The sequence below is a fragment of the Sus scrofa genome, chromosome 15 (genome assembly GCF_000003025.6).
Source record: "Sus scrofa isolate TJ Tabasco breed Duroc chromosome 15, Sscrofa11.1, whole genome shotgun sequence".
Lineage (NCBI taxonomy): Eukaryota > Metazoa > Chordata > Mammalia > Artiodactyla > Suidae > Sus > Sus scrofa.
The window spans coordinates 72,121,596-72,143,916 of NC_010457.5; the positions used below are offsets into that span (position 1 = coordinate 72,121,596).

The window sequence follows — 22,321 nt, forward strand, 5'->3', positions numbered from 1 at the left end:
TACAAATGATAGCACTGTCTGCTGCTCTTCTCACACCTCATCTCCTCTCTCCTTCTCTTGCTCACTCTTTTCCAACATTCTCACCTCCTTGTTATTCCTGGAATGGGCAGATCCTTTGCATTTGCTATTTCTTTTTTTCTGGAATCCTCTTCACTGAAGATACTCTCATGGCTTCCTCACCTCCTTCAGGTCTTTGTTAAAATATCACCTTTCAGTGAGGCTTTCCCTAATCACTCTATCTAAAATTTGCAAACCTCCTCCTTCTCTATCCCAGCACCTTACTTCTTATCCCCTGTGCACTTACCACTAGATGATATACAGCATGTTTCATTTAGCTGTTTTCTAGTTACATATTTATTTTCTTCCTCCCCTTCTCCTTTATGCCCACTAGAATGAAATTTCCTTGAGAGTGAGAATTTTTCTGTGCCTAGAAAAATGTCTGAAACTTAGTCCATGTCCGATAAAATTTTTTTTCATGAATGGAGTTTCCATTTTAAATATGAGGCTTAGAAAGTAAAAGTCCAGGAATTCCCACTGTGGGTCAGTGGATTAAGAACCTGACATTGTCTCTGTTAGGATGTGGGTTCAATCCCTGGCCTCACTCAGTGAGTTAACGACCCAGCATTGCCACAAGTTGCAGCATTTGTCGCAGATGCGGCTCTAATCTGATATTGCCCCAGCTGTGGCGTAGGACCCAGCTGCAGCTCTGATTTGTCCCCTGGCCCAGGTACTTCCATATGCCACAGGTATAACCATAAAAAGAATACAAGAAAGAAAGTATAAGCCCAAAACCATAGAGCAAGTAAGCTGTGCTGCTAGGAATGGAATCCAGGCACTCTGAATCCTGTGCCTTGCCAAGTACCCTACATGGCTTACCAAGTATTCTTCACCTAGACCTGTTTACCAGTTACTGGAGTAGAAGCTGGAGTGGCAATGACTAACCATACCTTACTTACTCATTAGTGGTGAAGCTGGGATTCAAATTGGAAAACATAATGGTAACAGTGAGGGAAGGCTTTTAGAGCACTTTCATGAATTCAGAGGCTGAATCTTAATAGATGAGCAGGAAGAGCCACAGAAGAGAAGAGATATTTTAGATGATAGGACTAGCATATGCAAAGATATGAAGGTATATGGTTGCATTTCATGTTCAGTGCCCTATTAGTGGGACAAATTTTTTTTTAGGGCTGCTTCGTGGCATATGGAAGTTCCCAGGCTAGGGGTCAAATCAGAGCTGTATCTGCCAGCCCATGCCACAGCCACAGCCACAACAATGTGAGATCTGAGCCACATCTATGATCTATACCACAGTTCATGGCAGTGCTGGATCCTTAACCCACTGAACGGAGCCAGGGATCGAACCCACATCCTCATGGATACTAGTCAGAGTCATTTCTGCTGAGCCACAATGGGAACTCCCTGTATATAGGATTTGACAGAAGAAAAGATTGAGGCAAGAAGCAGAGTCCATATGGTGGAGGGTTTTGGGACCATGGTAAGTGTCCTGATAGTGATTCACTCAGGAGTTGAGCAAGGGGTTTCCATTTGTGTTTGAGATTGCCCACTCTGTGGCAGGTAAAGAGGGAGACTGAAGACTAGACTAGTGCAGTGGTCCAGCTCAGTGAAAAGGCCTGGGAAAAAACAGTAGTGGTAAGGATGCCACTAAAGGGGAATAACTAAGAAACATTTGGTGGAAAAGTCAGTGCTTGAAAAAATGGAATTAGGGCAGGAAAGCATTGAGAATGACTCCAAGTTTCTTGGCTTCAGCAACAGAGGTGGTGGTGTTGGACTAAGATATGGAATGTGATAGAGAAGCATGTCTGGTGGGAATCACTACAGAGTCATTGTCTGACAGTGATTTTGAGATGCCCTGAGGGAAAGTCAAGTGGTGAGATAAGTATGAAATCTAAAGAGAGGTCAAGGCCAGAGATGCAGGCATAGAGGTCATTTGCATAAAAGTGTACCATATGACCCAGCAATCCCACTCCTGGGCATATATCCAGATGAAACTTTCCTTGAAAAAGATACGTGCTCCCCTATGTTCATTGCAACACTATTCACAATAGCCGAGATATGAAAACAACCTTAATGTCCATTGAGAGATGAATGGATTAAGAAGGTGTGGTATATATACACAATGTAATACTATTCAGTCATAAAAAAGAACAGAATAATGCCATTTGCAGCAACATGGGTGGAACTAGAGACTCTCATACTAAGTGAAGTAACTCAGAAAGAGAAGGGCAAATACCATATGATATCATTTATATCTGGAATCTATATACAGCACAAATACACGGCACAAACTCACAGACTTGAAGAGTGGAATTGTGGTTGCCAAGGGGAAAGGGAGGGAGTGGGATGGACTTGGAGTCTGGGGTTAATAGATGCAAACTGTTGCATCTGGAGTGGCTAAGAAATGAGATCCTGCTATATAGCACAAGGAACTACGTCTAGTCACTTGTGATGGAACATTATGGAGGATAATGTTAGAAAAAGAATGTATATACGTGTATGACTGGGTCACTTTGCTGTACAGTAGAAATTGACAGAACACTATAAACCATAATACCAAACTATAATGGAAAAAATAAAAATCATAAAAATCAAACCCTAAGAATGAATAAAAAGAGCAGGGAACAGGAAGCAGTGGGTGGAGAACACTGGGCAACACCAGGTGGGAATGGTTGCGGAGAAGAGGGCTAGATGGAGGACCCTTCCATGGCAACCAAGAATCAAAAGTTGGAAAAGTAGAATACAGCTAGGGGAATTTAATGCAAGGGACAGAAATAAAACACTTAAAAAGGGATGAAAACATTAAAAGGGGGGAAGTTTCTTCTGGAAAGATCAGTTTTAAGGGAAAGGTGGAAGCAGATAACTTATTAAAGAATAGATGAGAGATAACAAATTAGAATAATTTTCAAAAATATTGGGTATAAAGAGAGAAGTGAAGCAATATCAAGATGGTAGTGCAAAAAGTGCTTTGTTTTCAAATGAGATGAGAAGGTATGTTCTGGGCTGATATTTATCCTATACACACCAAAATTATTCCCTCGTTGCTTATGGCTTGTGCCAGACCTGATAGGCAGATTTATCTATTCTGATTGGTCAGAATCCACAGTCATTAGTCAGTGTCCAGAGTCATTGCTAAATATTTTTAATATGCTCCTTAATGTGATTATAGGCTAAGGGGAAAGAAGAAGAGAAGGACAGATTGAAGATATGGAGGAATGGCAGTTATTCATAGCAAAGGTTAACAAACTATGAGATCCAAATTTGACCCACTACTTCTTTCTGAATAACCTCACAGAATGGCTTTACATTTTTAATGATTGAAAAAATAAAAAAATAAAAACATTTTATGACTCATAACAATTTTACAAAATTCAAATTTCAGTGTCCATACATTTAAGTTTTCTTGGAACATGTCAATTTGTTTACATACTGTCTACAGCTGCTTTTGCATGGTAACAACAGAGTTGAGTAGTTGTGACAACTACCATATGTCTTGCAAAAGCCTAAAATATTTACTATCTAGTCTATTTCAGGAAGGAAAAAAAAAAAACTTGTTGACCGCTGATTTATAGTACAATTTCTAAGAAGAGAGAGGGAGAAGATGGGATCAAGGGCACATGCAGAGGTATTGGCCTTGAACAGGAAAAAGGATACTTCATCCTATGAAATGGGAAAAGGGTGATGGAATGGTGCAAATATAAATAGTTTTGAAGGTGCTAGAGGAAAAAGAGGAGGGCGCTCCCCCACCACCACCTACACCCCTCCTCTATGTGAAATGTGTTAGCTACCATTGAGCATGACATTCTAGAGGACAAAAACTGTGCCGTATTCATCTCCGTCTCCCCCACAGCTTTCAGCGCCTTTCAGCCACTCTCACTAAATATTTAATTGAATCCCAGGTGAAACTCTATTATGAGCACATTCCTAGAAACCTCTGCCCTTAGGGCCTTGCATTTAATTCTCTTACTATCTGAGCCCACATTTATTAAAGTTTGATGTTACGTTTAGAGGTGTAAAGAAAATGGAAGCTGGCTTCTTATTTAGTTAATTTCCAGTTCACTAAATGGAGTCAATATAGTCAGAGTTAATATTCTTATTAAAATTGGCCTGTTTTCCTTTTTATCAGTCTGAACAGTTCTGTATAACACTAAGAGGTTTTAACACTAAATACCATACAAATATAAGATATGAATACATATTATTTTAGAGCTACTAACACTGTAAAAGGAAAATAGGAACCACAGAAAAGTTAAAAGGGAAAAACTATTATAGAGTAGAATATATGGCAACTCTTAATTATATTATTTAGCCAGCATAATGAGTTTTAAGTGTTCGAATTTTAACACCCTTGGGTATTCTCTACTCATTCACTGCCATTGTCATAGTTTCTGCTGTCTTATACCTGCTTATATAAATAAAGTGCCAGAGTGAACCTGAAATGTATTTAAATTTATAATTGCTAATGAAGAGTTATCTGAAAGCACAAGAACAGTAAAGATGACCAGCTTCAGGCTTATCTTTATCATGGCTTAAATGCATACACACATATTTACATATGTAAATAAATATACATAAATTCACTCCAGTCACCTAAATAATCAGATCTATCTTGTTTATCTAAAAATTAGCACCAAGATGGTGGTAATCATATTGCAATACATAAATACTCAAACCAACCAACACGTTGTACACCTTAAACTTACACAATGTTTTATGCCAATTATAACTAAATGAATAAGCACCAAATTTTTAAAAAGCAGCATGTATATGAAAGTGTCAGTGGTTTTACCTATTAATCTGTTGTGAATATAAAAATTATTTTTTGCAAGCATTCAGTTATCTAATGTTTTTTAGCCCCCAATAAATCTTTGCATTTCCAAAGAGAGCTATCTATGTGGTGACCTGTAATGATATTCATCTTGGGATGATCATCCTTATCATTAATTTTCTAGTAAGGCATGGATTGCTGAAAAGAATACTCTGAAGTGACTGATGATAGCCTTATAGTGCCTAAAAACAGAGAACATATCATACATGCAACATAATAGTAACTAGGCACATTTCCACACTCCAGGCTGTAACATTTAATCTAGAAACTTATCTAACTTATCTAAAATACAGCACAAACTACAGTAGAGTGATGTGTTAGGAGCTGTTGAGAGAGAGGGGGGAGAGAGAGGGGGGAGAGAGAAAAAACATGTGCAAAGAAAAAAAGTGAAATATTTTGCTTATTACTCAGTTCATATGAGGTATGAGAATTGGAATATGGGAGTTCTTCTTTCCATTGCATTATTTTTTAACATATGCAAAATTTTGGTTCTTTGCCATTTTCTTCAATAAATCTCTCTAGTACCAGAAACAAAACAAAACAATGGTCTGTGAAGCTGAGAGAAACAGCAAAAAAACGGTTTGTAAACTGTTGATTTCTACTGATAGAGGTACCTTTAAGATCACTTGTTCTAAATGGTATCAAACCTCCTCACAGGTAAAGGCTAGGAGAAACAATATATGGTTGTCAGGTGAACATGCTTTTTATTAAGTATCTTATTTTAGGCTTTCTAACTGAACAACATTCAAATGCATTAGACCAAGATGAATGTTGGGAAGCTGACTTTTTTTTTTTTTAATGAACAGAATGTAATTTAATTGTAGATTATTCTTTAGAAGGAGTCCCAGTTATTTACAAGTAAAGAAAAGGGATGTACAATAGAATTTACGGTTGTACTAATGAGCAAAATCAGGTTCCATTGTCACCATTTAACTTTGATACACTGGAATTTAAGGGAAGATAATTAAGTTAGGAGACCTATAAGAACAAATAGGAAAAATATTAAATCTGCATTTTAATCCATTTTTCTAGTCTCCTATTTGTCCATATTGTGGAATTACTCTGCATGTAATTTTTTCAAAACTAACATCATTTGTTATTTTTCCTAATTCAAGGACAAAAGGTTGTAGTTAGGTCCTATTTCTTGTCTTAGGGAGCTCACAAACTTTTTATTTTTATATCTGGAAATTCCTTCCTTGTTAAATGGTGGGATAAATGAATTTATTTCCTAAAAATACATTTTAATAGAAATTTCAATTTTAAATAGTAGACATATACTCCTTCCAGAGGCGAGGAAGTTGCTTAGTGACTTCTACCAAGCCTTTTTGAAAATGACCCATGGTACTGGTCTCTGTAGTAAAGGAATCAGGTAGTTACGATCCTTTATTAGTACTCACTTCAACCATAGTTTCCGTACCAACTGTGAGCAATCCTGATCTATCCATTTCTTTTCCTGTATCCTTATATATAGTGTTATTCTTTTCTAAAAAAATTTTTAATTAGAGTATAGTTGATTTATACTGTTGTACCAATTTCTGCTGTACAGCAAAATGACCCAGTCATACATATATATGTATACATTTGGTTTTTTCTATATTATTTTCCATCATGGTCTCTCTCAGGAGATTGAGTTCAGTTGTTGAGTTGTATGAACTGTTTATTTATTTTGGAGATTAAGCCCTTGTCAGTTGCATCATTTGCAACTATTTTCTCCCATTCGGTAGGTTGTCTATTGTGCTATTCTATAGCCGGCCCAAGATTTAGGCTATCTTTTCTCTCTACCTTTAAGCAATGCAGTTCTCATTGATTCCCTTCATGCCCCACAGACTTCTCATCTCCTGTGACAGTGTCCATCCAACCACCCAAAGCCTGGCTGCCATGTTGAGCTTGAGTTATTCACATCATTCTGTTTTTAACAATAAGGAAAGCAACCCAATAATTAAGTGATTAAGTACTAGCTAAAAGCAAATCTCAAAATATCTATATATAATTTTGTTAACTACTTGATCAGATATGAAACACAGGTCTATATGGTAAACAAGACTTTTTCCTGTTATGTGTTTGGCTTGCTGATCTACTCCATTAGTGATTTGTCTTTAATCTCTAAGCTATTTGTTTCACTGGAGTTCATGATATAATTTGGCTCACTGATGCTTAAACCTTGGAGATGTGAAAAATGTTACATATTTATATTTAGTTACAGGTGTCCACTTTCACATGATGCATCTAGGAACAGGAAACCTCTCTTTAAACACTGCCCATTTATCTAACATAAAAAAAGGAAAGACTTTAATTTCTTATATTAATTACTAAGGACTACCACTTGTCAAATGTATTTTTACATTTAGATAACAAAAAGCCAGAGTGCTTGAATGAAAAAAAGCATTAGTCTAAGCTAAGAAAGTGGCCTCTTGAAATATTTATGCCTTGCTTTTCCCATCAATAAAATGGGATAAAACTACAAGTGGTCCTTCTTCCTTGAATGGCTACTTAAAAACAAAAGAAATGTTTAAAACATATCAGGAGAAAATTTAAGTCCTTCCAAAGGTTGAATAAATTCAAGTTTCACAGGACAACACCCCCCTAAAAGGCCATATGAAATTGAACTCATAAAGGAAGAATGGTGGAAATTTTTTTTCTTCCTCTTCAAGAATGATTTCTTGAACTTTTCCAGTTCAGCAATGATTCTTATGTTTATTCTTTGCTCTTAATAGTCTATAAAAAGTCATTTCAATTTTGGCAGTATATTCACTGAATCCGAAAGTGGACTGTTCAGGTTTTATTCTCTGAAAATATTGTAAAATTACATTGATTCTCTCTGCTGTGACTTTAACATAAGTGTTTATAAAATTGTTGCAATACAAGCCACATTACAGTATCTTTTGTCCTAAGAAATTCTCTACAATCAAACTGAAATCTATTTTCCATAGCACACTATGTCCCTTGCCTCAAAAGGAAAGAATAGATAGTCGTGATAGACAAAAACTAAATAAGAAATTTCTACTTTGTAAACTCTTATTTCTTTCTGGTCCATCTGCTGAAGATTTTATGGGGGAAGGGGTTCTTATCATCAATCAAGGTCTTGATACTATTTCTTATGTTAATGACCATTAAAGTCTAGGAAATTTAACACTGAATGAAAATAAACACAAAGCTCTTCTGTATGTAATATTAGCATGTAGACATTTTAGTCTAACATACTTTTATTTAACACATGCCATGAATTGACAGAAATCTTCTCTTGACATAGAGAGTATACTTAAAATGGCTTACATATTGGCAGAAGTGTTAATCCAAAATATGAAATGTTTGTGTAGACCCATTAGCAAAGCCTGAATAGCCCTTGATGTGCAAGTGTCTGTACTCCAAAAGAAATCTACCTTTAACTTTAAAGAGACTATGTTAGACAATATGTACAAAATCATGGGCACTGCTCTTGGATATGGGAACAGTTCAAGCATATCTTTTCTGTATTTGGAAGAAAAGGAGGAAAGGGAAAAAAATTGTTGGCAAAGGGGGTAGTAATGATGAGTGGTACTTGAGGCAAAGGCCCAAGAAGTTTTATCAGTTGAAGAAAATTTTAACAAGACTTAAAATGTGTTACCAGCTGTGGAACAGCTACTAGAGGAGAAAAATGGCAAGATATCCTGTCTGATCCAATTCTCATAACCCTCTTGTGAGGGGTGGGAGGAGGAAGTATGTGCAACCTCAGCTTTTCATCTGTTTTTTATTGAGACAACTCAAAAAATACCAACTAGAAAGATGTTAAATAGTAATTCTGTTCTCTGAATAACAACTTGCACGTTACCAGCATTATCAAACATTCTAAAGACAGCTAGATATCTAAAAGCCTGTGTAACTTTATGCCTATGTTCTAAAAACAATTTTATAAGAAGTCAGAAGCAATGAGCATCTCTGAGATAAAAGTCTTGTGGCAGGCACTAAAGATGTAAATATATATAACATGGAACCTTGCAATTTATAGGTATCTATATAATGTAAACACATTAAATGATTGTATGATGTTATAAAATGGATAGTAGAGTAATAATAAATAAGAACACATGAAAGAGAAAGGAAGGAATGGCCTTTTCTCTCTGTGTGCAAAGGATGTGGAAATAGGCTTTAAAGGGGGGGACATTTTGAGTTGAGTCTTAAGAAGGGAGCAAGGGTTGAGCTGATGAAGGGGAAAAGTGAGTACAAGAAGTCAGAAGACAGGAGTTCCCATCATGACTCAGCGGAAATGAATTTGACTAGTATCCATGAGGATGCAGGTTTGATCCGTAGCCTGGCTCAGTGGGTTAAGGATCCGGTGTTGCTGTGAGCTGTGGTGTAGGTTGCAGACGCGGCTCGGATATCACATTGCTGTGGCTGTGGCGTAGGCCGGTAGCTACAGCTCCAGTTCAGCCTCTAGCCTGGGAACCTCCATATACCATGGATACGGCCCTAAAAAGACAAAAAAAAAAAAAAAAAAAAAAAAAGTCAGAGACCATCTCACAGTTAATACCATGCTGGGGACTGAGAATGACCTTCTATTGCAGACTGTCCTACTTATAGCCAAAGATTTATGGGTCGTTACAGATTAAAAGTTGCCCCGCAAATTGTTGCCTGGGAAACACTCTCCAACCATGTTATGACTGGTTCTTTTCCAGTATAGAATTAATAGCTAAATACAAAACCTACAATAGTATATTTAAGTTCAGAAGTTTCAGTATCCTGTCTCCCTGGGATAGCAAGAAAGCAAGAGTTCAACTGTTGAATATTTGCTTTGCAGGCATCCTCCACATATAAGGAAAATTTAGTGTGAAGACATCAATATTTTCCCAATTAGACACTTTCGCCCCAGGCTTTCCAATTTTTCTGCTGTTAAATTTCAACTGGAATACCATAATGCCCAGCTACAGATTTTTTTTTTTTTAATTCTCAAGATCTTCCTCCAATATAAACACAAATCTCTTTCCTCTAGTGCCCTTATGGTGTGTGTGTGTGTGTGTGTGTGTGTGTGTGTAAATGCAATCTCTCTCCTTCAGGCAAGTAAAATAATTTATCATAATGTAAGCTTCACCAGCTGGGTCAGAAGTAGGGTAACTCTTAGGTCAGAAGTAGGGTAACTGAGACCTTATTGTGACTGGTCTCTATAGACCAGTCACCTCTTCTGGTCTATAGAGAAGGCATTGGAGTAGATATGTGAACCTCGTTGCTGTACCTCAAAGGCGAATTTAGAAAAACAGCACAGTGTGTGGTTGCTTGGAGAAAATGTTGAAAAGGAATCTGTTCACTAATCAGAAGAAATCACATCTTTAAAAAACCTAGTAGACAGGATGACATCAAGTGTCAAATCCAGCCTAAGGGTAGAGTTGAAGACAGAGTTCAATTTCCTTGATATCTAAAGGCTTAAACTTAGAGCAGCTGAAATTGAACAATACTTTTATTTTTAAATGCATTTCTTACAATTAAATTATTTTAGCATAATTTTAATATAAAAATTATAATAGTGTTAACTTTACATTGTATCAGTAACAGGAAACAGAATACTTGTCAAATGTAGAAAAAGCCGAAGTCAAAAATCAAAATCACCATTACCTAATGTCCAAGAGATAACTATTCCTTATGATTTTGATACTACTTTTCCAATTATCTATGCTTATACACATTTAAAATATTGAGCTCACACTGTATATACTGCTTTAAACTCACACGTAATCCCTTAATCCCTTTAATTCCTCTCCAGTATTCTTTTATACATATCAGATGTTTGTTTATATTTCTGATAAATTTTTCCACTGGTAATTTTGTAAGAATTTTTATTGTTTTCACATAATCTTAATACTGATTTTAATGGCTGTCTGATAATCTACCACATTGATAAGTATGTATTAAGTATATTTAGATAATTTAAAGTTTTAATTTTTATACCTGTGGTTTCTTGAAATATCTTTGTATTTAAAAGCCTCATTCTTCTTGTAGTCCATTAAACCATAAATTTATTATTGCCACCTGGTTTCACAGTAGCCATAGCATATTGTAAATTAGAATAATGAGGAAATGGAATAATGTAGCCATGGGCTTTCTAGGTCAAAAAAATACTGTATAAATGCAATGTAATAAACATATATAGACAACATTAAAGTTACCTCACTGTGAATGGCAGAGAAACAGTAGCAATATAATGCCCAATTTTTTCTCAGCCATCATAATTGCTTGTACCATAGATAACTATCCAAATCTTTCTGTGGTTTCAAAAGGGTAGCAATAGCTGTGGTATCCATGGTTGTCAACTGAAATTATCAGAAGTCACAATATTCAGATAAAATGTATTACAGTTCTTTCTCTTCTTAACCCCACATAAATTCTTAGAATTTAGAGTAAGCTCTAGATAGTTCAATGAGACTGTGATCAATACTTGTTCTTACTATTTATTTACAAGGCTAGTGGCTTTTCTTTGATGTCATGTTGATGTTCTAAACTAAAACAAGTATGAAAAGATTCTTTAGCCTGACAACCGGAATTAAGAAGCAGCACCTTCTAATACAAAGGAGCACATATGCACTGTGATCGCATGTTATATAACAATCATATACCAGTACAATAAGGCTGCATAATTTCCTTCCCTCCAGAGATAAAAATTAGAGCCACACATGCTTGGATTATGGTTTCATGTAATAATGCTTTTTGATAAAAATAGACATGAATAATGAATACTAAATAGGAAGCTGACTATATGAACAAGAAAGAAAAAGCATGCCTCATTTCAAAGAAACCAGTCACTAGCATTAATAGCATGCTGCAGGATTAAGCTCATTAAAACATTTGCCTAAAGGATAAATCTAATTTATTTCTTGTATTTCTTCATGTCATATGATTAACATAAAGCATGGAGGTGGATTTTGCAATCTGGATCATGATTTTAATCTGAATAGAATACTTTTATATAGTTTCCTTATTTGAGTACCATAATTAAGTTCAATTGATAGTATTTCAGATTTGAGGCTTGATTATGAAATTGATTGTGCTTTCTTTACCATTAATCAGGCCACTCAGAAATTCTATACTCTTAAAAGTTAGCTATGATGGAATTGTGTATGTGACTGATAGATTTTTGTCTATGAGCTCCTCTGCCAGGCATTGAGCATGCAGAAGTCAAGAAGGAATCTTTGGATCTTTAGAATCATGTCCTTTTGCCTGGTGCATGGTATACATTCAACCACTGAATGGCTCCATATCTGATTTTCCTCTCATATTCCTAAACTTGGTTACTGGTATCATCATCCATGGTGTTACCAAATTAAAAATCCTGGATCCAGTGTTCCTCCTCACTCCCAGCCTAAGTATCTTTTGATTTACTTCCTTAAAATATTTCCTCCCCATCCTCAGAACTGCCACTGTCTTCATTCAGAACCTTACAACTTTTCTCTAGGATCTTTCAACTGTCTCATTTTGTCTCCCTTCCTCCAGACCTGTTCTCTAAATTCATTCTCCTGGGTTACCTAATAAAACACACTTGTAGTCAAGCCTCTTAAGCACCCCCTGTAAGTACAAACTGACTCTAAGATGAATTCCAAATATCTCCGCATTATAAATGCACAGTGCCATCAAGATCAAGTAGCCCTACCATTTTCACAGTAAAAATTTTAGTTTCTTTCACACATACATTAGTCATACCTCAGAATCTATATATAGTCTAGCCCTTCTGCCCAGATTTCTCTTCTTCTTTTCCACAAAAGAACTCTTACTCATCCCTTAAGATTTATTTCCCATGTCACCTCTTCTACGAAGCCTGCCATGACTACCTTTAAGTAACATGCTCCTAGAAGACCTGTACTGCATTAAAGCCATGCTACCAGTCATGCTACCTGGGTTTGCATCCTGACTCTGTCATGGTGGCAAGTGTATGCCTTAGCTGTCTCATCAATGAAATGGAGATGATAAAAGTAGCGAACCTCATAGGCTTGTGGCAGTGGTTATATAAGTCAATTAATACATGTAAATTAAAACACTTCAATCCTAGATAAGTCTTTGATAACTATTAGCTATTTTTATATAGTATTATTCACTCCTGTCTTTATGATCTTATATATTCTTTAGAGAAAGCATCCCATTATGCTGTATCAACCTCTTTATATCTGTCCCTACATCCAGATGGAAAGCCACTTAGCTTACAGACTATGACTTATTCTTTAACTTGTCAGAGCACCAAACCAGGTTCTGAGCACATCGTATTCAGTGAATATAAAATGAATAAATGTAGGAGTGACTGACTGAATGAATTCAGGTCTATACATGCCATAGCTGTTTCTGTAAGTCTTTGTCATACAAATCAAGGTGAATTATATCTATTAGCCAAGTATTATTGATGAAATAAAATATGGGAAACTCTTTTGGGCGCCTTGAACCCAAAAGCAATGTCAGAGCCCTTTTAGTTATGATATAACCTTTCTGTTGACAGCCACTGGGCCTAATAAATTATTATTTTTTCTTTTTTTTACCTGCTCAGTTCATACTTTTGCATATACTGTTTGACTTCATTTTTTCCCCCAGGTTAGATACTTAATTCAGCATAAGAAAAAATCATTATAATCAACTTGATGGTCACTAAATGTATCCTTTGTGGTCTCACAGAGGAGGTTTGCTTCATTTACTCTTTTCTCTTGATAAATGCTGTTTTCTAATGCCTTTGTGGTGATAAAGGGAATGGAGGGTGAGGAGAAAACCTGGATACTTTCTTCTCCAGGTCACTTGAAATAAAGACTTTCTTTAGAGCCATGTTCAGATGATTTATGTACACACTGTATATGCAGTAGCAGCAATTACAGAGTTATTCCTACCATTTAACTTGCATCATTCTGAGTGGCCATTCACTGGCCACTTAACATCTGCTACTTCGGTAGTCTAATATCCAGATAGAATGAAGAATCAAAAGAATACAACTACAATAGGCTTGTTTACTTTGATAGGTAGTGGTTTTGGGGAGTGGATGGAGTGTGTTTTAAGTTTTAGTTTGCATTATCCAAAATTATCTACTTTTTAAATCTTTGTAGAAGTTCCCATTGTGTCTCAGTGGATTATGAACCCGACTAGTATCCATGAGGATGTGTGTTTGATCTCTGGCCTCACTCAGTGGGTTAAGAATCCAGTGTTGCCAGGAGCTGTGGTGTAGGTCATAGACGTGGCTCGGATCCTATGTTGCTGTGACTATGGCGTAGGCCAGCAGTTGCAGCTCTGATTCAACTTCTAGCCTGGGAACTTCCATATGCCACAGATGAAGCCCTAAAAAGTGAAAGAAAAGAAAATCTTTGTAGAACTAACATATTTGTCTTTTCCCTATTAGAAATCAGACAGCGAAGGAAATATAAATGAACTCGTCTATGCAGTCTATTTAAGGAAGATCTTGTTTTATTTTATAGTTTTTTGCAGGGTCCCAAACATACCACTAACAATATTTGATATTAATAATTTTTCACAATATTTGAAAATAGAAAAACTGAGGCCAATATAAATAAAAATACCTGTGAAATTACTAAATCTAACAAAACAGGTTACCTGCTCTCTATTTGTCATACATAATTGGTATCTTAATCATAGAACCACTGATTTTTTTAAGCTGTAAATAAGATCAGAGATTGGCTTATCCAACCAGTTTTAAATTCTTTCTTTCTTTATGATGAATTCCTTTTACTTCATTCCTCTGTTGCCACCTATAGTTCAGGCCCTCATCATTTCTTCTTATCTCCTCTTTCTCAGACGCCATGCTACCTTGGTACTCTACAAGTCTAGATACTCCTCAACTGCTAAAGTTTCTTTCTGTATTCATCACTTTGACCATACGTCTTTTCATATATCTTGGTCATTTCCCAGTGTCTCAAATGTTGCAAAGATTTCCTCACTTCAAGCTTCAGAGCACTTGAAGATTGGGCACTAGACTTCCTTTTTTTCCTTCAACCTTCCAACACATCCCTAAGTCTCCTGTCACCCAAATTCCCTCAAAGTTCCTCTCTCACTATAGTTAGTAAAGGTCTTGCCCTTTTTTCTGTACTTTTTCCCAAAGTACCATTTGAAACTGGGTATTCCCTTTTCTCCTGGCTAGTGATGCAGTTTCTTCCCTGTTTGTTCAGAAACCCCATTCCTATAATACAGTCTTCTCCCATAACTCAGTCTTGGTACGCTTTGGACACTCCCTCAAGTTTTTTGCTTCTTTTTCCACCCTCCTAAGTTGTATTTTCTTTTAATGCACCTATTAAATCCATTCATTTCACTGAATATGTATATCAGACTGTCCTTTCATGTACTTTTAGGTTTATTATGTTTTCTCTGTCATATACATGTAAATAGGATCCAGTTACCAACTGCTGAGGAACTACCATAACATTTAGGGGCTTAAAACCGCAACCATTTTATTATATCTTATAAATTCTCTAGGACAAAAATTTGTGAAAAGCTTAGTTCAGCAATTCTTCTCCACATAGTGACAACTAGAATTGCTTCATGATATCCACTTAGTGGGTGGGTAGGTTTGGAGGGTCCAAGAGGGCTTTACATATGTGTTAGGCATCAAGAATGGCCAGAACTCTGGGCTCACTTTGAATTGTTTGACCAAAGTACTTATATGTGGCTTTGCCATAGCAGTCTTAGGATAGTTAATCATCTAACATGGCAGCTCAAGGCCCCTGGAAGACTCAAGAGGCTCCAAGAGACCCAAATGGAAGCTACAGTTTCTTAGGACCTAACCTTGTAATTTCCCAAACATCATTTCTGCAGCCTCTATTGGTTAAGCAAATTATTAAGACTAGCTTAGACTAAAGGCAAGAGAAATTAGATTCAACCTCTTGATGTGAAGCATAGCGTAGGAATATGTAGCCATTACATGAATGTAATATATATGTATATGACATTTGATAAATGACTTCTCATTACAGTAACAATTTTCTGATTTTAGAAAACAATGTTGAAAACAAAGAAATTGGGAGCTCCCCTGGTGGCCTAGTAGCTTAAGGAACTGGTGTTGTCACTGCTGTGGGTCATAGCTTTGGCCTGGGGAACTTCTACGTGCTATGAGAGAGGGCAGAAAGAAAGAAAAAGAAAGAAAGAAAGGAAAGAAAAGGAAGGAAGGAAGAAAAAGAAAGAAGAAAGAAAAGAAAGAAAGAAAGAAAGAAAGAAAGAAAGAAAGAAAGAAAGAAAGAAACTGTATGGATTGTACCTAAATTCATGTTAAGTCAATAAAATATTCAAACTTTGGAGTTCCCGTCATGCCTCAGTGGTTAACGTGTCTGACTAGGAATCATGACGTTGCAGGTTCCATCCTTGGCCTTGCTCAGTGGGTTAAGGATCCAGCATTGTTGTGAGCTGTGGTGTAGGTTGCAGACGCCACTCAGATCCCGCGTTGCTGTGGCTCTGGCATAGGCCGGTGACTATAGCTCCGATTCATTCGACCCCTAGCCTGGGAACCTCCATATGCCATGGGAGCAGCCCAAGAAATGGCAAAAAGACAAAAAAAAAAAAAAAAAAATTCAAACCTCACAAAATATTTCTGCAGTTCCCATTGTGGTGCAACAGAAACAAATCTGACTAGTATCCATGAGGATTCCGATTTGATCCCTGGCCTCACTCAGTGGGTTAAAGATCTGGTGTTGCCATGAGCTGTGGTGTAGGTCATAGACACAGTTCAGATCCTGCTTTACTGGGGCTGTGGCAAAGGCCAGTACCTGTAGCTGCAATTCAACCCCTAGCCTGGGAATTTCCATAGGTTACAGGTGTAGCCCTAAAAGGCAAAAAAACAAAACAAAACAAAACATTAATTTCTCTACTTTACCACTCCTCCCATAACTTTCTCAGCAATTTTTTTAGCTATAATCTTCTTGGGTACAGTGTATATATCATTTTTATATCCCTATCAAGTGTCTCAGGACTTGGTATGGAGTAAACTTTCAATAAATGTTTGTTGAATTGAATTGAATTAGTCCTGGAGTTTGAGGCTGACAAAGCCAACATATTGACTTCTCTGAACATGTTGTAAAGGATACAATGTAGCAAGAAAATCTGGCCTTATCAAGGGAAACACAGCCTGAGCTACTGATATATGTAAATACCAGTTAGTGCAGTTCTAGGAAACACAGGTGAATTTATCAGTAAATCTTCTCCATCTTCTTTCATGCAATAGAATTTTCAAAGGACCATCCATTTAGCATGTCTGTGTTCAAATTCTTTCATGAGTTGGATACCACATATGCTGGATTACTTCTGACAAGCTTTAGTAATTTTGTAGAAAAGGGAGGCAAAACAAAATGATTCTATGATGCCTCTGTCATTAGAGAAAAGCCAAGCTAATAAGTGTCCATAATAAGAACTGAAACACCTTTTTTGAATTCACAGATTTTAATATACAAAGTAAATTAAAACATCGTTTTAATCTTGGATGGAATTTGCTTCTTTAAGCCGTGATCTTGTGTTTCTCTGTTAATTTCAAATTTAAAGAACTCTTGGCTGATGATACTGTTATATAAGTAGAGGCACTGTTGTTCATTGTGTAATGTGAGAATCAAACTCTGCTGCAGTTCTCTTATCACGTCGCTGACAGAGTTCCAGAATTTTGATTGGAAGGATGGATATTTTGTAATTTTTTCTTAATCCTGAGGCAACTTTATGATATTTGTTTCAAATTATTTACTAAATTTATTTATATTTTTCTTCATGTATTATGAAAAAAAAATCACCTCTTATTTCCAAAAGTCCTATCTACTTAGTATATGTTTGTCTCTGCTATTAGGATAATGCATTTAAAAATTCTTTTAAGTAATCATTAGAAAATCAACTATAATGGAAAAAATAAAAATCATCAATAAATAAGCATTAGAATCTCACACAATTTCTTCTTATTTTACTAATATTAGTTGACAGTCCTTGGTTAAGGCCAATTTAGGGAAATGAGGTATAAAAATATTGCTATATATTTCCATGACATGCTTTCCAAAGGTTTTTCTGTTCCTGTTTTGCAGATTTGACAAATAAGGCATAAGATGATAGAAGAACTCACCAAGGTCATTTACAACAATAGTAGACCTAGGAAGCTCATTACAGTTTTATCATCATTTTGTCTCTTTCTAGGTCTTTCCAACTCTGTTCTCCACCTTTAAATACCTTTTTTCAACATTAACAAATTTAATAGGCTTTTGTATTTAATGCATTGTTTACAGACAATAGTCTTTCCATAGGACACAGTATTTTACTGGTAATTTGTTTTGTTAGCTATTTCTATATCCCTTGCATTTATTTATAGTTCTTTCTTACTGTAAATATTTCTTTACATACATTCATACAAAATTCACATATATGGATTTTTATTTCTAATTTCACACCCTTTGCCTCTCCCTCTCCCAAGAATTTGGAAGTAACTTCATTTTCTGCTTATTCTTTCCTTCCATTTGGCAACCATTTTATTTCACTGTTTTTGAAGTGATGCAGTAAGAGAAAAATGGCTGCCTTTTGTTTATTTCCTTGTACATTAACATGATGACATCATCAAAGATATTAGCTAGCATATACATATCTTTAAGAACCCTATCAGCCACAAACACTCTGTTTTCCTTTTCTTTTAATGCCCCAAGGTTTTATAGCTTTAGCGTAGTAGCTCTTGTGTGCAGAGGGAAAAATTAGTATGAGCATTTGGAACAAATGTATGAAAATGGTGGCATTTAAACATATCTGATTTTTTTTTTTTTTTTTTGTCTTCTGTCTTTTTTGTCTTTGTTGTTGTTGTCATTGTTGCTATTTGATTTTTTTTTTAATGTTAAGAAAAATCCATGAAAAGGCATTTATTTAAGTCATGGAGCGTTGTAAATCAATGCTAACACTACAAAAAATATTATAACTAATGATATTAAATAATTTTAATTAGAGACTAGCTATTTAGCCACATGTGCCTATTCTGGTTTTAAATTATTTTTTGAAATTTCAATTGACTCAAGAAATTTGTTTTAATTATTTCCCCAAAATAACCTCTCATTAATGGAAGGCTCAAGCAGGTATATAGATTTACTATTTTTAAGGTTTACTATATTATTTACAAACACTCTTAAAATGTAGAATATATCTAGCTGGACAGAAATATTATTTTCCGATCTTCTTTTCCTTCTGTGCTTTTTGTTGAACATTGCATGTATTTGTCATAAAATTGCCATTGAGATTAACAAGCAACAAGCTTTCAATTACCAATGTAATTTAGATTATTAAAGAGATCAGAAGTTTATTTTTTCATCAAATTCCAGTTATTAAAGAGCCTTTTCATTTAGAAATCCATGATCCATTTTCAAATTTCAAAATAATTTAGGTAATTATTTTTAAAATATTTTAGATAATCTGACTGTATATATGTATATATATTGATTCAATATCTACATAGCAGAAAATTCCTATAAACGTTGAGTACTCTGAAACTACTTGTTAACACTGAAATCAGATAAGGTAAACCATATGCTTTGTTGAGGTAGCCTGTCTAAAATAAGTTACTGCGATTTTAAGAATTAATATGAACCACATGTCCTTTAGATCTTTAAATTGAAATCTTCATTGTTCTTTTAAGTCAGCTGTTCTAGGAATGTGTCATCTTTTGAGAAGATAAATCAATCATCCACCTCATATAAGTCAATAAAAGAGACTCTCATCTACTTCATCAAAAGTAATTAGAATATCTCTATTTTTATCCATATATAGTATCTACTGGTGTTTAACATTTTCATTGAGGAGATTTTGAGGGAAACAGCCACTTAGCCTTTTAGAAAACAGCCTCCTCTAAGAAAAGGAAACACAGCAATCTAAAGGTTAAAACATACTGTCAAATCATTCAGTTGAACAAGGCTCTTTAATAACATTTGTTAAAGTACTTTCAGAAAGCAGAAGGTAGGAAACAGCTCTTTGCTAGTTCCCCTTCCTTAAATTATTATTCAGCCTCTTATTAAAATAAAATCTAGTGAACTTCTTTTGAATTCCTGCTTGAATGCTTTCTATAATAAAAAAAAATCTTGTGAAGGGATTTCCATAAGTTGTGCTGCATTAATGACTTAGAGCAGCTTCCTAATCTGTTATTCCTTCCTCCTAGCAGACCTCAGCTGATAAAAATATCCATAGACACAGTGAAGTCAGTGGCATGCCTGGCTTTCTCAGACAAAACTCCCATGTGATCACATATAGGCAGCCTCAGTGAGGCTGATGCCGTGCAGCAAGCAGTAGGTAATGAGTCTTTGTGCAGAGTGAAGCTCTTGTCGCTGAACAATAAAGCATACGGTACCAGCAATAAAACACAGGGCTGGCAAATTTCAGAAGATTCCACTGAACCAGGAAGAACAGTGCCTTCGGTGATGCTGACACACATTATAAAATGATAATCAGTTTATTTTGGATTCTAATGAATAAAGAGTGCAAGGACTAAGGCTACAGCTATTTGAACAGGTTAGTGATTTTATAAATTACTCAACACTTCCTTGCATTTGATTAGATTTACATTAGGATGGGCTACTGTGTGTTTTGCCTTGTACAAAAACTTTGCAAGATATTTACGGTGTGTAATATGAAGGATGCACTTGAATTGACCCAGTTCGATTAAATCATTGATGTAATCAGATGTGATAGAGAAATGGCTATGTGATTTTAGTAAACTGAAAAGTTATCCTATTTAAAAATTTATGGGTTAAAAAAATCATTCAGTAATTTCTAATCTTCTATAATGCAGAAATAATATAAAGCAGAATACCACTAATAGCTCAAATTAAAACCTTCACATTTATTTTTCCAGTATTAAAAATTCCTGTATTGCAATAGTTTGTGTATCTTATGAATTGGATGGTATATCATTCAAAATTTATTGGTGTCTTTCAGTGTTCTACAAAAGGAAGGTTTAGCACATTCTTTAAATAGAAAATTTTAAAAACGAGAAAAATTGGAAATGTTAATTCCGAGAACAATGCATTTTATGTTTAACTATAATAACATTATATATTCATATTAATATGTTGTGTGCCTTTTATTTTTCATATTATATTTCTTTTGTTAGGTGGAAAATATTGTTGCATTAAATCTTTTACTCATCAATAATTATTCACTCATTAATGGAGAAAACAAATTAGCTTAATTTAAAAAAGAATGGATTAATTATGTGATGATGCATATTTCCATTGACTCACCATTTAGAAAAGAAGAATATGTGCCTTCATGGATATTTATAAAAATATGTACACACATGACCTTCTGTATCTAGAAAATAACCACTTAGGTTTATGAGCAAGAGAGTTTATGTTTTAAATAGATAGATTGCTGTGTGTAGGAAGACAGGGAAGAAATAACTCTAGCAAATAATAGCACAACATTGAACATCTCTGCCAAAGACAGACAAGCATTACTGCTGCACGGATCTTTATATTTAAATACATAGTTTAACTTTGCCCTACATTTTTACTGCTATACTGTTTTAAAGGCATCCTGGGACCTAAATTCTTTACAATTAATTTTTTGGACACTGCTTAGGATGATCCTCTCTAAGGCGCTAGGGCACATTCAACATTTTATAGAATTACCAGTGACTTCATGTATTTGTATAGTGACTCGAATAAATATATGCCTGTAAGAAAGATGCTGTTTAAATCACAACAAAAAGAAATACCCTATGTCCCTGATTATGCCTGCACTATGTATTCCAAAAGGAAAAAATATATAGCTATGTTTCAAAAACAAGAGAAGTTAATGAAAATTTTAAATTGGCCTTCCGCATGTATTTAAATGAAGTATTTGACTATTTGGGTTTCCTTGGTTACCATAGTCGCTGCTGACAGCTTCTCTTGGTGGGGAGGGGGGGAAGCAAGACTCTAAAACAAAGAGTTAAAAACACTTATCCATTAATAGACACGGGGGATTGGAGGGCGGGGGCTATGATGCGGGCATCCCGGCACAGCCGGTGCTCACTCTCCATCGCGTATTCCAGCTCTCGGGTGATTCAGGTATTCTGGCAGAACTGCAGTTCCACAATTCTTACCCAGCATTCCGTTTCAGCTGCTGGAGGGCTGCCTGAGCCTTATGCAAATGAGACCAGCTCCGAGGCTTTGACTGCAGAAACGAGAGAAGGGGGGCAGAAGGGAGTTCAAAGGTCACAGGGCTGGTGGAAAGCTGGATCGGTTGCCCGGAAAAAATGCACTGGGCTCCTCTGCAGCAGTGTTTTGCAGCAGTTACATGGAGTGTGCTTTATTTGTCAGAGTGAAGATCTTACAGCGTGTGTGCGGTAGTCGTTTAAAGTGCACGCAGGTACGGTGACAGATTTCATGATGCGCCTGATTTTATTTCTGTGAAAGACACTGATGAGGATTGGCTATTTTAATTCATTGTGGAAATTGGCAGGGTAGTCTGTATTCTCAGCGTCCTTTAACTAGTTTATTAAATCTTCTTAATGTTTTCTCAATTTGAAACGTGGGTGTTTTGCTCCAAAGTAATAATGTCATGAAA

The 22,321-nt window shown here is 35.6% G+C and overlaps 1 protein-coding gene across 5 annotated transcripts in view; it reads left to right on the forward strand.

Moving 5' to 3' along the window:
• Positions 1-22,321, forward strand: part of CSRNP3 (cysteine and serine rich nuclear protein 3) — a 201,416-nt gene that overhangs the window by 80,742 nt on the left and 98,353 nt on the right. The window contains exons 1-2 of one of the 5 annotated variants that reach the window (XM_005671894.3): positions 18,580-20,281; positions 21,875-22,123. The exons of 2 other annotated variants lie outside the window; for them this stretch is intronic. The gene's annotated coding sequence lies outside the window, so the exon portion shown is untranslated. Of the gene's footprint in view, positions 1-18,579; positions 20,282-20,324; positions 22,124-22,321 lie in introns of those variants that run through there. 2 more of the 5 variants (XM_003133446.5, XM_021076407.1) reach the window with 2 other exon arrangements.